The sequence below is a fragment of the Neofelis nebulosa genome, chromosome 2 (genome assembly GCF_028018385.1).
Source record: "Neofelis nebulosa isolate mNeoNeb1 chromosome 2, mNeoNeb1.pri, whole genome shotgun sequence".
NCBI lineage: Eukaryota > Metazoa > Chordata > Mammalia > Carnivora > Felidae > Neofelis > Neofelis nebulosa.
In genome coordinates, this window is record NC_080783.1 from 62621816 (window position 1) to 62635426 (window position 13611).

At 39.2% G+C, this 13611-nt stretch overlaps 1 protein-coding gene across 1 annotated transcript in view; it reads right to left on the bottom strand.

Moving 5' to 3' along the window:
• MYO3B (myosin IIIB) overlaps positions 1-13611 on the bottom strand; it is a 407802-nt gene that overhangs the window by 88461 nt on the left and 305730 nt on the right. The window lies entirely within an intron of this gene.

Sequence of the window (13611 nt, forward strand, 5' to 3'; positions counted from 1 at the left end):
CAGTTGGACCCCAGCAGAGTGGAAAGCACAAATTAGGGGAAGGGAAATCTTGATTCTAACTCCTGCCTCAAGATCTCTGGGATCGTTCTCGCTTTCTCTCTCTCACAGACGCTCCCTCACGCACTCACACACTCAGATGCATACACATGACTGGGGAAACTTCTTTAGTATTCTATTTAGTATTCTAGTCTTCCTCATCTATAAAATGAAGTGATTGAGATAAACTATTCCTAAGGTCTCTTCTGGTTCTCTATTAAAAATCTTATTCCTTATTTAAACTGATAAATTCATTTTCTGGATTTTCTGTGAACAGTTCATGGATTTACCTTCTAAATGCATCTATAAATAGAGAATAAGCAATATCCCCATTTAAAAAAATATCACATCAGTAGCCAGGGAGAGGGGACTATAATGATACACTGATTTGTGTATACATTTGTTTATCGTATGACTCCCATTATGGAACGTAAGTTCTAAGAAGGCAGGGATCAGATCTACTTTATTCTGTACTCTCTATCAGCACCTAACCCTAGTGGCTGGTATGTTGGAAGGGCTCAATAAATATTTGACAAGAATGAATAAAAGAATGACTAGGGGACCCCCAAAATATGGGCCATGAAGATCAGGTTAAAAATACCCTTAACATTAACATTAAATTAATGAGCTTTTATATAACGTTTCATATTTTTAAAAATGCTTTTATGTATCTAATGAGAATCTCACAACAATTTGAGCTAAGTACTTTAACTGTCCCTATTATATAGATGAAGAAACTGTAGTTCAGAGAGGGTAAAGGATTTGGCCAGGGATCACGTGAATACCTGGCAGAGCTAAGACACTGACCACTGTTGGTCTGACTCCAAACCTCTGTCTTCCTCTGAAACTGGACACCCTCTGTGCCCTTTGGTTTCTATGCACCAGCCCAAGGAACTCATTCCTGTCAGCCTTGGCAAGGCCCATGGCTCTGGGAGGCCTAAAGGACAGATGGTCTCTGAAGTCCTCTAGGAGTCCTGGTAAGGTTTGGAGAAAATCTAAGGAGGAGAGTTTAGCTGTCACATTACTATGGGCACTCTAATTTCTGCCCTCCCTGCCCCAACATGGAAATGGAACCTCCTAAGAACTCCACTCACTTGCATGGCTTTCTAGGATCCAAAGCCAAGGACAGACATCTTACAACTCTCTGCAGAGGGTCAGTCCATCTGTGTGACCCCCTCTTCATTCAAGCCTTTGGAAGAATCTAAGGCAACTCAATATAATGTTTATATGTGTTACGTGGTTTTATAAAAGCGGAGGTGGAGACAGTAGTGCCTACAGGCAAATAGATTAGAAAATCCCTGATTAAACAAATACTTGATTGAAGCAGGTTTCTTTCCTAAGCTTTCTGGAAACTTTAACTTAATACTATGCACAATGAAACCCCACCAGGGGAAAAGAAGACACAGCATTTCCCAGATGTTATCTTAACAGTGTCGCCCATCTCCCAGTGAGTGTGTCGGAGGCCTACTGGTTCTTTTAACATGCCTTAGGAAATACTAATCTGAGCCACCCTTGTTTGAAACAAATTCCAAAATGCCTTTAAAAAACGGTATAAGTAAGTTTTTTTTCAAAAGTCTAACTGCCTCAACTCCTTTTCAGCAATTTTATCAGATATGTTGTCATATGCCTCAAGGACTTAAGACTGGCAGTGAATGATAATGCTCCATAAGCTGTCATCCCCCAAATAAGGAAAAGCACGATGGTAAAAAATAGCCAATGTTTACTGCATGCATACATGTCACCAGGCAACTGTCAAAGAATGGATACATAGTTACATAATGCTTCCAACAACCATGTGAATTTGGTTCTATTGTTTTATACTCATTTTATAGGTGAGGGAATCAAGGCTCAAGAAACTAATGACTTGGTTCATGTCATAACTAGTCCATAAATAGTGCACCAGAATTTGACAAAGTATAACATCGATTCACGATAAAAATCCTCAAATAAAGTAGGTGTAGAGGGGACATACCTCAACATAATAAGGGCCTATATGAAAAACACACAGCAAACATCATCCTCAATGGGGAAAAACTGAGAGCCTTTCCCTTAAGGTCAGGAACAAGATAAGGATGTCCACTCTCACCACTTGTATTCAACATAGTACTGGAAGTCCTAGCCACAACAGACAACAAAGAAATAAAAGGCATCCAAAACAGTAAGGAGGAAGTAAAACTTTCACTGTTGTGGAGGTCATGATACTATATATAGAAAACCCGAAAGACTACCAAAAAACTGTTAGAACTGAGAAATGAATCCAGTAAAGTCACAATATACAAAATCAATGTAGAGAAATCTGTTGTATTTCTATACACAAACAATGAAGCAGCAGAAAGAAAAATTAAGAAAATAATCCCATTTATAATTGCACCCAAAATATTAAGATGCCTAGGAATAAACTTAAGCAACGAGGTGAAAGACCTATACTCTGAAAACTATAAAACACCAATGAAAGAAATTGCAGAGGACACAAAGAAATGGAAAGACATTCCATGCTCATGGACTGGAAGAACAAATACTGTTAAAGTGTCTATACAACCCAAATCAATCTATAGATTTAATGCAATTCCTATCAAAATACCAATAGCATTTTTCACAGAAGTAGAATATACAATTCTAAAATTTGCATGGAACCACAAAAGACCCCAAATAGTCAAAGCAATCTTGAAAGAGCAAAGCAAAGCTGGAGACATCACATCTGGATTTCAAGTTATATTACAAAGTTGCAGTAATCAAAACAGTATGGTACTGGCATAAAAACAGACACATAGGGCAATGGAACAGAATAGAAAAACCCAGAAATTAACCCACACCTATCTGGTCAGTTAATCTTTGACAAAGCAGTAAAGAATATCCAATGGGAAAAGAACAGTTTCTTAAACAAATGGTGTTGGGAAAACTGGACACCAACATGCAAAATAAAAAAACTGTGCCACTTTTTTACACCATACACAAAAATAAATTCAAAATGGATTAAAGACCTAAATGCAAGACCTGAAACCATTAAAATCCTAAAAGAGGACACAGGCAGTAACCTCTTTGACATTGGGTGTTAACTTTTTTCTACATTATGTGTCCTGAGGCAAGGGAAACAAAACCACAAATAAACTATTGGTACTACATCAAAATAAAAAGCTTCTGCACAGTGAAGTTAATAATCAATAAAACTAAAAGGCAACCTATGGAATTAGAGAATATATTTGCAAACGACATATCTGATAAAGAGTACCCAAAATATATACTTATAAAATTCAACACCCAAAAAGCAAATAATCTAATTAAAAATGGACAGAAGATATGAACTGACATTTCTCCAAAGAAGACGACCAGATGGCCAACAGACACATGAAAAGATGTTCATCATCACTTAATGCAAATCAAAACTCCAATGAGATAATAACCTCACACCTGTCAGAATAGCTAAAATAAAAAACACAAGAAACAGCAAGTGTTGGAGAGGATGTGGAAAAAAAGGAGCCCTCTTGCACTGTTGGGAAAAATGCAAATTGGTGCAGCCACTGTGGAAAACAGTATGGAGGTTCGTCAAAAAGTTAAAAACAGAATTACCCTACGATCCATCAGTTGTACTCCTGGGTATTTACCCAAAGAATACAAAAACACTAATTCAAAGGGATATATTCACCTATGTTTATTTATCTACTTTTTATTTATTTTTTAATATATGAAATTTATTGTCAAATTGGTTTCCATACAACACCCAGTGCTCATCCCAAAAGATGCCCTCTTCAATACCCATCACCCACCCTCCCCTCCCTCCCACCCCCCATCAACCCTCAGTTTGTTCTCAGTTTTTAAGAGTCTCTTACGCTTTGTATTCACCTATGTTTAGAGCAACATTATTTATAATAGCCAAGATATGGAAGCAGCCCATCAATAGATGAATGGATAAAGATGTGGTATATATATCTATAATGGAATATTATTCAGCCATAAAAAAGAATGAAATCTTGCCACCTGCAATGACATAGATGGAGCTAGAGAGTATAATGCTAAGCAAAATAAGTCAGTCAGAAAAAGACAAACACCATATGCCATATGATTTCACTCATATGTGGAATTTAAGAAACAAAATAAATGAGCAAAGGGGGGGGAACAAAACAGAGGGAGAGAGAGAAAAACTAAGAAACAGACTCTCAATTAGAACAAACTGATGATTACCAGAGGGGAAGGTGGGTGTAGGATTGAGTTAAACAGGTAATGGGGATTAAGGAGGGCACTTTTCATGATGAGAACAGGGTGATGTATGTAATTGTTGAATCACTATATTGTACACCTGAAACTAATACAACACTGTATGTTAACTAACTATAATTAAAATAAAAACTTAAAAAAATAAGGCAGCACAAAACCTTCTGACATAGAAAAGGAAACTTCAACAGGAAATTATTGATTTAGGCAAGGATTGCCAATTGCTCATAAAACCTTCAGACAAATGGTTGATAGTGAACAGGACATTCATATGGTGCCAAAGCACTGCCACACAGAGTCCTTCTTTCAGGTCACAAGGAGAGCAAGGTTTAACAGAACACTAGAGAAATCACAAGGTCACCGTCTTAATCCAGTGCCAGTCTTAGCACCACTAGCCAAGACAACATTGTCTTGTGATGTGAGGCAATATGATGAATTCAACATCATCCATGACATTTATATTTTTTGTTTCATCTAGCTTGAATGTAATCAAAGCTTTAAATCTAACTTACAGTTTACCTAGAATGCAGGATATAGAGGGACAAGATAAGACCACGAAGAATCAAGCAAACAAATACAGAAAGTGGGCTGTAATTTTATGAGATAATTAGCTTCAATTTCTTAAAAAGTGTCATGAGGAAGTGAGGATTATGTATTAAATGAGATTTAGGGACATAACACAACTCAATGCAAGGTAATGACCTAGATTGGACCCTGGCTTGTACAAAAAGGTGTAAAGGACATTCTTAGGACAACTGGGAAATTTTGACTATGAATTGGTACTGGATGATATTAAGGAATTATTAATTTTTATTATTTTATTTTATTTTTTTAAGTAGGCTCCATGCCCAATGTGCATCTTGAATTCACAACCTGAAGGATAAGAGTCCATGCTCTATTGACTGAGCCAGCCAGGCACCCCAGGAATTATTCATTTTCAAAGTGTGATATTATTGGGTGCCTGGGTGGCTCAGTCAGTTAAGCATCCGACTTCAGCTCAGGTCACGATCTCACAGTTTGTGAGTTCGAGCCCCGCGTCGGGCTCTGGGCTGATGGCTCAGAGCCTGGAGCCTGCTTCGGATTCTGTGTCTCCCCCTCTCTCCACCCCTCCCCACTCATGCTCTGTCTCTCTGTCTCAAATAATAAACATTAAAACTGTAGGAATATTTAAAAATACAATAGTGTCCTCAGCCTCTATTAGGAATCACATGCGAAATGGCAGTAAATAGGAAGCAGTTGTCAGTCTACATTCGATTCCTTACATATTCCAAGGGCTCTTTGAGCCTCTCTGAAGCCATGACTGAAGTCTTAAGCAGATTGCCTCCAGGGCTCAGGAGCTCTGCTGCTTTGCTGCAGTCAGTTCACTCAGCTGTGGGTTCTAGGAGTCACAGAAAATCTCACGCCTCAGGGACAGCGCTTCCGCTGGGCATCTGCCCTGAAAAAGCCCCCAAAATGAAACTCACATCTAATTCTTTCTTAAACTCTCATCCCAGTGTGACTGGATGAGAGGCCGGGTGCAGGGTGGCTCCTGAGTGCATGGCTGCTGAGAATGCCCCAGCATTTTTCTTCTACAGCAAAGATCCATGGGGCCAGCTGGCTTTGTCATGCTGGGTTGGCAGCACTAGGTGAAGTCACCGCACTCCAAAACTGGGTCTCAGCTTTAACAGGCTCCAAAATTGAGTTTGCCAGTTCACTGAGGGGTGATGACTTTTTCAGAGTGGAGTTGTGAACCAAACTCACAAGAGTCATATTTGAAAAGTAGAATGAATGCCAGTGCGTGTTTTTACAGTGAGTAGTATAATTTGGACTATACTCTCACTAGTTGGTTGATATACTCTGGAGACTGATTTATGCATTATAATTAAAGGAAGCCACGTGCTCTGTGTGAACGTTGAGCATCTGATCCATCAATGTGGTCTGGTAACTGGCCTTTTCCTACTTTAGGGTTAGGGTAACTTTTCTTGGATGGGAACAGAGACACAGTGGTTACCCTCTGACTCTCCGTTTTATAAACTTCATTTAAATTTCTTTTTGCAGTTTTTATTAACTCTGATAAAATTTGCAGGATTATGTCTTATCTTTTATCAATTGTAATTTAGAATGGCTTGTAGACAAACTGAGAAACTCATTAGTCGTTCACACTTGAAAGTATATTCTAATTTCAAAACAGGATAGGTTTCAGCTAATTCATTGTCGGTTGATTTGTTAGCTTCCTGCTGTCTGAGTAGTTCTCATTGTAAATTCGTGTGTCTTCTGTGGTAGCCCTGGGAGAAAGGCTAATCAGCATAACCAAGCAAATTTGCTCCTGTTTCTTTGATAGCTCTGAAAAAAAAAATCTGTTGTACATGGAGCTCTTAATAAGAAGAGGTCAATTTCTTGTTCCCAAGAAGCACCAGCCAATCCACCCTGCAAAAGATATGCTCAGACCAAGATATTTTAACATAGTAGGATCCCCATGAATCTTGGGGATTTCAGATAAGTCATAAGATAAATAAGTCATACAACTTTCCTTATGGAAATTATCATGAAGGGTAATAGAAAACATAAACATCTTTGCAAATGGTTTTGATAAGTTCAAGGTTAGGTAAATAAAGACATTTTTTAAAAAAAATGACATCAGAGAAAAGGACACCGTCCTTTGTAAAAGATCCCGAGCTGACCTGAGCACTAACAGGGTTTCCATGTGAACTGGCCACAGGTCAAACCCCAACTGGCAACTGAAGAATTCTTATTTAGCAAGTATATGGAATCTGAACATTATGAGGGCTGAGGGTACAAATGTGGAACACCACCATATCTGAATCTCCCTATACTGTCACTGTGCATCTGCTCTTCCCTGATTTGTTTTAGCCAGGTGTCCGTGCATCTTTTCTTACGTTTATTAAAATGGCTTTGAAGGTACAGAGGATTGGAAGAATGGAAAATGTTCTAAGAACACAGATTTTCATGTAAACATAAATGTATAAGTAATGCATACTGTATTACAAAACTTGGAAAGCTAGGATTTCTAGAATGCCTTTATTCTCTATCACCACCATCACAACAAATAAGCATTTGCCATGCCCCCACCAAACCTCATCATGGTTGTATTCATACTTCTGTGCTTTTCCTGCAATGTCGTCTCCTCTCTGACGCACCCGGCCATTGCACCTTTACCCTTTAGCTTGGAAGAGCCTTTCCTGCCCCATCCCCACCCAGGCCATCTCTTGTACTCTGGGCAGAGTTGGAGGCACCCTGGTGCATTTCCACAATCTACTGAACATAACCACACTGAAAATTTACTATTGTAACTAACTCAGCTGGTGCTACATGCTGACCAATTAAGAACGTCTGCAAATCATCTAGTGAAGGTGGGCTTTATCAAATTATGCTCAAGAAGGGAGAGTCAAGGGAAGAAGCCACTTGGCCTTTGAGACATCAGAGTTGTGTTCATCAGTTTTGTCTTTTCTTTTTTATTTTTTAGTTGAAGATGCTCCAAATTCCCAAGAGGTCTGAATATTCACCAATCACTAATCAATGAAAGTGTAGTAATCTTTGACTTTCTCCCCAAAGCAAATGACTAAAAGAACTGGTGGCAAAATGTTCCCTTTTTTTTCTCCTTCTGAATAAAGAAGAATCTTTTTTCTGATTAAAAAATAACATATAAGGGTGCCTGGGTGGCTCAGTTGGCTGAGTGTCCTACTTTTGACTCTTGATTTTGGCTCAGATCATGATCTCACAGTTTCGTGAGTTCAAGCCCTGTGTCCAGCTCTACTCTGACAGTGGGTAGCCTCCTTAGGTTTCTCCCTCTCTCTCTCTGCCCCTCCCTCATGTGTGCTCTCTCTCTCTCTCTCAGAAGAAATAATAAACCTAAAAACAATTCATTATTGAATCATCTAAAATAGATATTTAAAGAGAAGAAAATAAAGATCAAGGATAATTTCCACAACCAAATGGATCTGTTAATATCTTGATGTATATTTTTTCAGATGCTTTTCTATGCATATAATATACATTTAAAAAAGACAAAGGCTCAGATGTTTGCCATTTTAACTTACCTTTGCAAGTTAGGAGCATCTTTTGCTATATTTGTGTGCACTACACACATATGCAAGTGTGCAGGCATATCATATTTATGGTTGCATAGTATTACATTGGGTGAGTATCATAAATGATTTTATCTCTTACTTTTGGATATTTAAGTTGTTTCCAGTTTTACAACATTATAAATAACAAATCATGAAATATTCTGTGCATATAGTTATGAGTACTCATCCAATTATTTTCTTGGATAAATCTTTTTTTATATTTATATTTAAGAGAGGTGGGGGGAGGGGTAGAGAGAGACGAGACAGAATCTGAAGCAGCTTCCAGGCTCTGAACTGTCAGCACAGAGCCCAACACAGGGCTCGAACTCACAAGCTGTGAAATCATAACCTGAGCCGAAGTCGGACGCTCAACTGACTGAGCCACCCAGGTGCCAGGTGCCCCTGCTTCTTGGATAAATCTGAATTTGAGGCTGTTGAGTCAAAGGGTGAGCAAACTCTTTGCCTGTCTTATAGCTTTTGAATTATATCATCAAATTCTCCTCTAAAAGGCAATAAAAATTAACGTCATACCTGCAAAAGTATGAAAGGACCTACTTCTCCTCGTATCACCAACCCTGGGTATTATTAGTCTTTTTAAGCTTTGCTTAGCTCTTTGGTCAACAAAAAAGAGGGGTACCTCATTATTAGTTTAATTAGCATTTGTTGATTCCAAAAGAAGGAAAACATTATTCCTGGGCTTTGATATATGACATGAAGGAAAAACAAAGAGTACAGAAGAAGTGAAAACAAACAATAATCGTGCAAAATAAGATCACCATTACTGCAGGAAAAAGGGAAACATGAAAGAACGATCACAGTGTTTGTGTTATTTGTTCTGAATTACGTTTGGCTACTTGGTAACTTTTACAAAGATTCTGAAGGTATGCCCTGTATCTCAGCATCCCAACCAGTAACATTGCTGAATAAGTTGAATATACAAGTTATACTTACATAGATGGGTATTAGTTTGTTCTTGGACACGTAATTATTTTAAGTTTTAGAGCATGGCTCAAGGACAAATTCATCAAAAGGGCTCAAAAGGTCTAATAAATGTTTCATAATGTCATTGCTCAAAGTTAGCACTACTAGTTAAATGTATGTACTTATGCTAATTTCCCAAGTCCCACTGAGTCCTTTAAATTTGATATTTGTTTGCCTCATTGCTTTTCCCCAACCATGAGCCCACACAGCCTTAGCCAGCTCTTGTATTCTCATTTCTTTTTTTCTCCTTTACTACTTTATTGCAGGCAGCTGTCATGTGTAAAGTCTAAGGTTAAGAGCAGAAGACTTTTCTTCATTCTGCTGAGAATACTTGTCTTATTGGAAAAAAGGACACTCAACCAAGAGCCCTTAAAACAACCCACATTTAAAGTAACCCATAAAACGTACTTCAGTTCTTTGTCAGCAACCAAGGGAGCAAAGACAAAACCAGCCTCAGGCCCAGGGATGGAACTCGGATGCAGTAGTGAGGAAGTGCACTGTGACCCAAAGAAATGCACGACCATGGGCTGAGGGCCACAGCACAGCCAGAATAGCTGAGCACACTTTTCTGTGCTCAGGATGTGACTGGATGCTCTTGTTTAATCCTCAAGTCAGTGCTAGCAGTGAAGGTCCTACCAGAGTGCCCTTTTCACAGCTGAAACTGGGGCGGACTGAGTACCCTGTGCAGGTGGCATCCAGACATTCTGATACAAACCCAGGTCCAGTGGACACAGAGCCTGTGTTCTCAGCCTCTGGCACCATTTTGTTGCTGGACTTTTGTAGACAGTGACACAATTGATTTGGGATCTTAATCAATGTTGCCTGGAGCAACTAACATTTAATTCTAGAAAACTTGCCAGGAAACATTAAATTAAGCCCAACTGTATCCGGAGATACTCCTTGATCCCTGACCCGTTGACCTTTTATTTACTTTGTGTCTATGGACTAATATGAAGATTATACACACTGTACCATGCTCAAGATTCTAATTTGCTGGGAAGACTTAAGATTCTGTGTAATTGGGGTGCCTGGATGGCTAAGTCAGTTGAGCGTCCAACTCTTGATCTTGGCTCAGGTCATGATCTCAGGGTTTGGGAGTTCAAGCCCAAGGTTGGGCTCTGCACTGGCAGTGCTGGCAGTGTGGAACCTGCTTGGGATTCTGTCTTTCCCTCTCTCTGCCCCTCCCCTGCTCACACTCACACACACTCTAAATAAATTAATTAATTTTAAAAAAGACTCTGTATAATTATAAAACATATATTATGTGTGCAATATAAGGTCCTCAACTGCCTCCCAGATATCATTCACTCATTCCACAAATAATTTTTGTGTACCTTTGTCTCTTGCTGTTATGGGGGATACAGCAGTGACAAGGAAATCAAAGATTGCTATGCTCTTAAGAACCTATATTCTAGTGGGGGAAGCAGACAATGAATGAAAGAGAAAAGTAAATATGCTAGCACGTTAAACAGAAGTGCCAAAGAAGAAAACTGAAGCAAGAAAGGGGCATTAGAAGTGCTGGAGGCAGGGTCTGCAATTTTATTTATTTTTTATTTTAAAAAATGTTTATTTATTTATTTTGAGGGAGAGAGGGAGCAAGTACAAGTGATCACACATGAGCGGCGGGGGTGGGGGGGTGGGGGGGTGGGTGACAGAGAGAGGCAGACGGTAAGGGGGAGAGAATTCCAAACAGCTTCCATGCTCAGTGCCGAGGCTGACACGGGGCTCGATCTCACAACTGTGAGATCATGACCCGAACTGAAATCAAGAGTTGGACACTTAACAGACTAAGCCACCCAGGCATCCTGAGGGTCTGCAATTTTAGACTGAATGGCTGCAGTAGATGGTATCTGAATAGAGCCCTTAATAAAAAAATAGGAATTGATGTCTTTGAATATGTTTTCAAGCAAAAGCTCCTAAAAGGTAAAAAACATTATGTGTTATGGCACGTAGAAGCCAGAAGACTATTGCAAACAATTGATAAAGGCTTAGCAACATACTTTATGATACATATGTATGATACACACGTACATATTCCTGACATATTAGTGCCAAAACACATGGGCTAGTACTAAAATACACTCACTTAATGGTGTATTTTGAATTCTAAGTATACAACACATAATTTTTTGGTATGTTTTTTAAAATATTTCATGGGACATACACTAAAAGTTATTTATATAAAATTCAAATTTGGGGCGCCTGGGTGGCGCAGTCGGTTAAGCGTCCGACTTCAGCCAGGTCACGATCTCGTGGTCCGTGAGTTTGAGCCCCGCGTCAGGCTCTGGGCTGATGGCTCGGAGCCTGGAGCCTGTTTCCCATTCTGTGTCTCCCTCTCTCTCTGCCCCTCCCCCGTTCATGCTCTGTCTCTCTCTGTCCCAAAAAATAAATAAAAAACATTGAAAAAAAAAAATTAAAAAAAAAAACAAATTTAAGTGGGTATCCTGCATTTTTATTTGCCAAATATGACAACTTGATCTTGGACAAATCAGTACCTCAGCATCTTCATCAGGAAAATGTAAATAAAAATTCTTGCAAAATTGGGGCGGAAGGTTTCCATTTGTGCTTTTAGGCAGAACAAAAAAGACAACAAAAGGATTTTAAAATAATTAAGTTAGAAGATATATCCATGGTCAGAATTTAGAAACACATACTTAGCAAGGTGTTTAATATTAGTTGTCTATAATTTTGTACTTCTGAAAGTCCCTGAACTGGGAAACTTCAGGCTTGAGGGACAGGAGAATGCTAATGACAGGTATCCTGGGGGTAGCTTCCTTTCGTGACCTCTGTTTCTCCTTTGAGTGGGGTCACAAGGTAACTTGTGGGTTGAGTTAATTTTGAGTGACAGTTCTAGCACTTTAAAGCCTGAATTAGGCCAGGGCAGAGACTTGTGGAGACAAAGGAAACTTCAGAGGTAATTTACCGTTTCTTTTTCATGCTTTCAGTGGGAAAACTGAGGCCTAGAAAGGCTGATGTGACTTGTCCAAGTAAGTCAGAGGTAAGAGGAGTCTAACATCCACATTCTTTGGATGATGCTCTTGTCACTAGTATACCCACCAAAGGTGGTATATTTAACCCTGTTTTCCTCCTTTAATTATGAAAGCAGTGCTCAGTTCAGAGAAATAAAAGCAAGAAATCCTGAAATAAAGTGCATGATAGATAAGCAGGCACTAAACGATGAGGCCCAAAGACAGATGAGGGAGGGGGCGTGAGCGTAGGGAGAAACAGTTGAGGGAATTTTTAAAAAATGAAGTGAAAAAGCCTAAACTAGATTGTATGCAGTCAGCAACGTCATAGTGGAGAAGTCAAGGACAGACAGCAAGCAGGGCAATGCTCATGTGACTAGACTTGGAGGTATGGATTGAGAGGGACTGTGATCTAAAGAGAAAGTGGCTGATGAACTGCCCAGTCAAAAGGAGAGAAGTAGCACCGAATTTACTTTTTAATTTTAACTTTTTTTTTCAAGTAGGCTCCATACCCAGTGTGGAGCCCAACACGGGGCCTGAACTCAAGACCCTGTGACAAAAACCTGAGCTGAGATCAAGTCAGATGTTTAACTGACTGAGCCACCTAGGTGCCCAATTTTAACTTTTTATTTTGACTTAATTTCACATTTATAGTAAAGATGCAAGAATAACATATGAAATTTTGTATACTCCTCAGAATATTCTCCAAATATTAGCAATATATACATTTGTCTTATCCTCTCTCCTCTCTTTCTCTCGGTACATGTATACTGATATCCGTATACACAAATACATATAATTTTTTTCTGAACCATTTGAGAGTCAGTTGCACCTTGTGTCCCTTTATCCCTAAATACTTCAGTGTGTGCTTCTTAAATTTTTTTTTTAATGTTTATTTATTTTTGACAGAGACAGAGACAGAATGAGAGTGGGTTAGAGGCAGAGAGAGAGGGAGACACAGAAGCAGAAGCAGGCTCCAGGCTCTGAGCTGTCAGCACAGAGCCCGACGCAGGGCTCGAACTCACAAGCTGTGAGATCATGACCTGAGCCTAAGTCAGATGCTCAACCGGCTGAGCCACCCAGGTGCCCCAGTGTGTGCTTCTTAAAAGCAAGGGCATTCTCTATATGATGAGGTAAAATAACCAAAATCAGGAAATTAATATTAATACAATATTATTATCCAATGTTTAGGCTGTCTGGATTTTGCCACCTGTCCCAATAATGTCTTCTATAGAAAAGGCAAATTCTGGACCATACACTGCATTCAGTTGTTATGTTTCTCTAGTCTCCTTTCATCTGAAACAGTTCCTTAGTCTTCCTTTGTGTTGCATTTTAAAACCTATAGATCATTA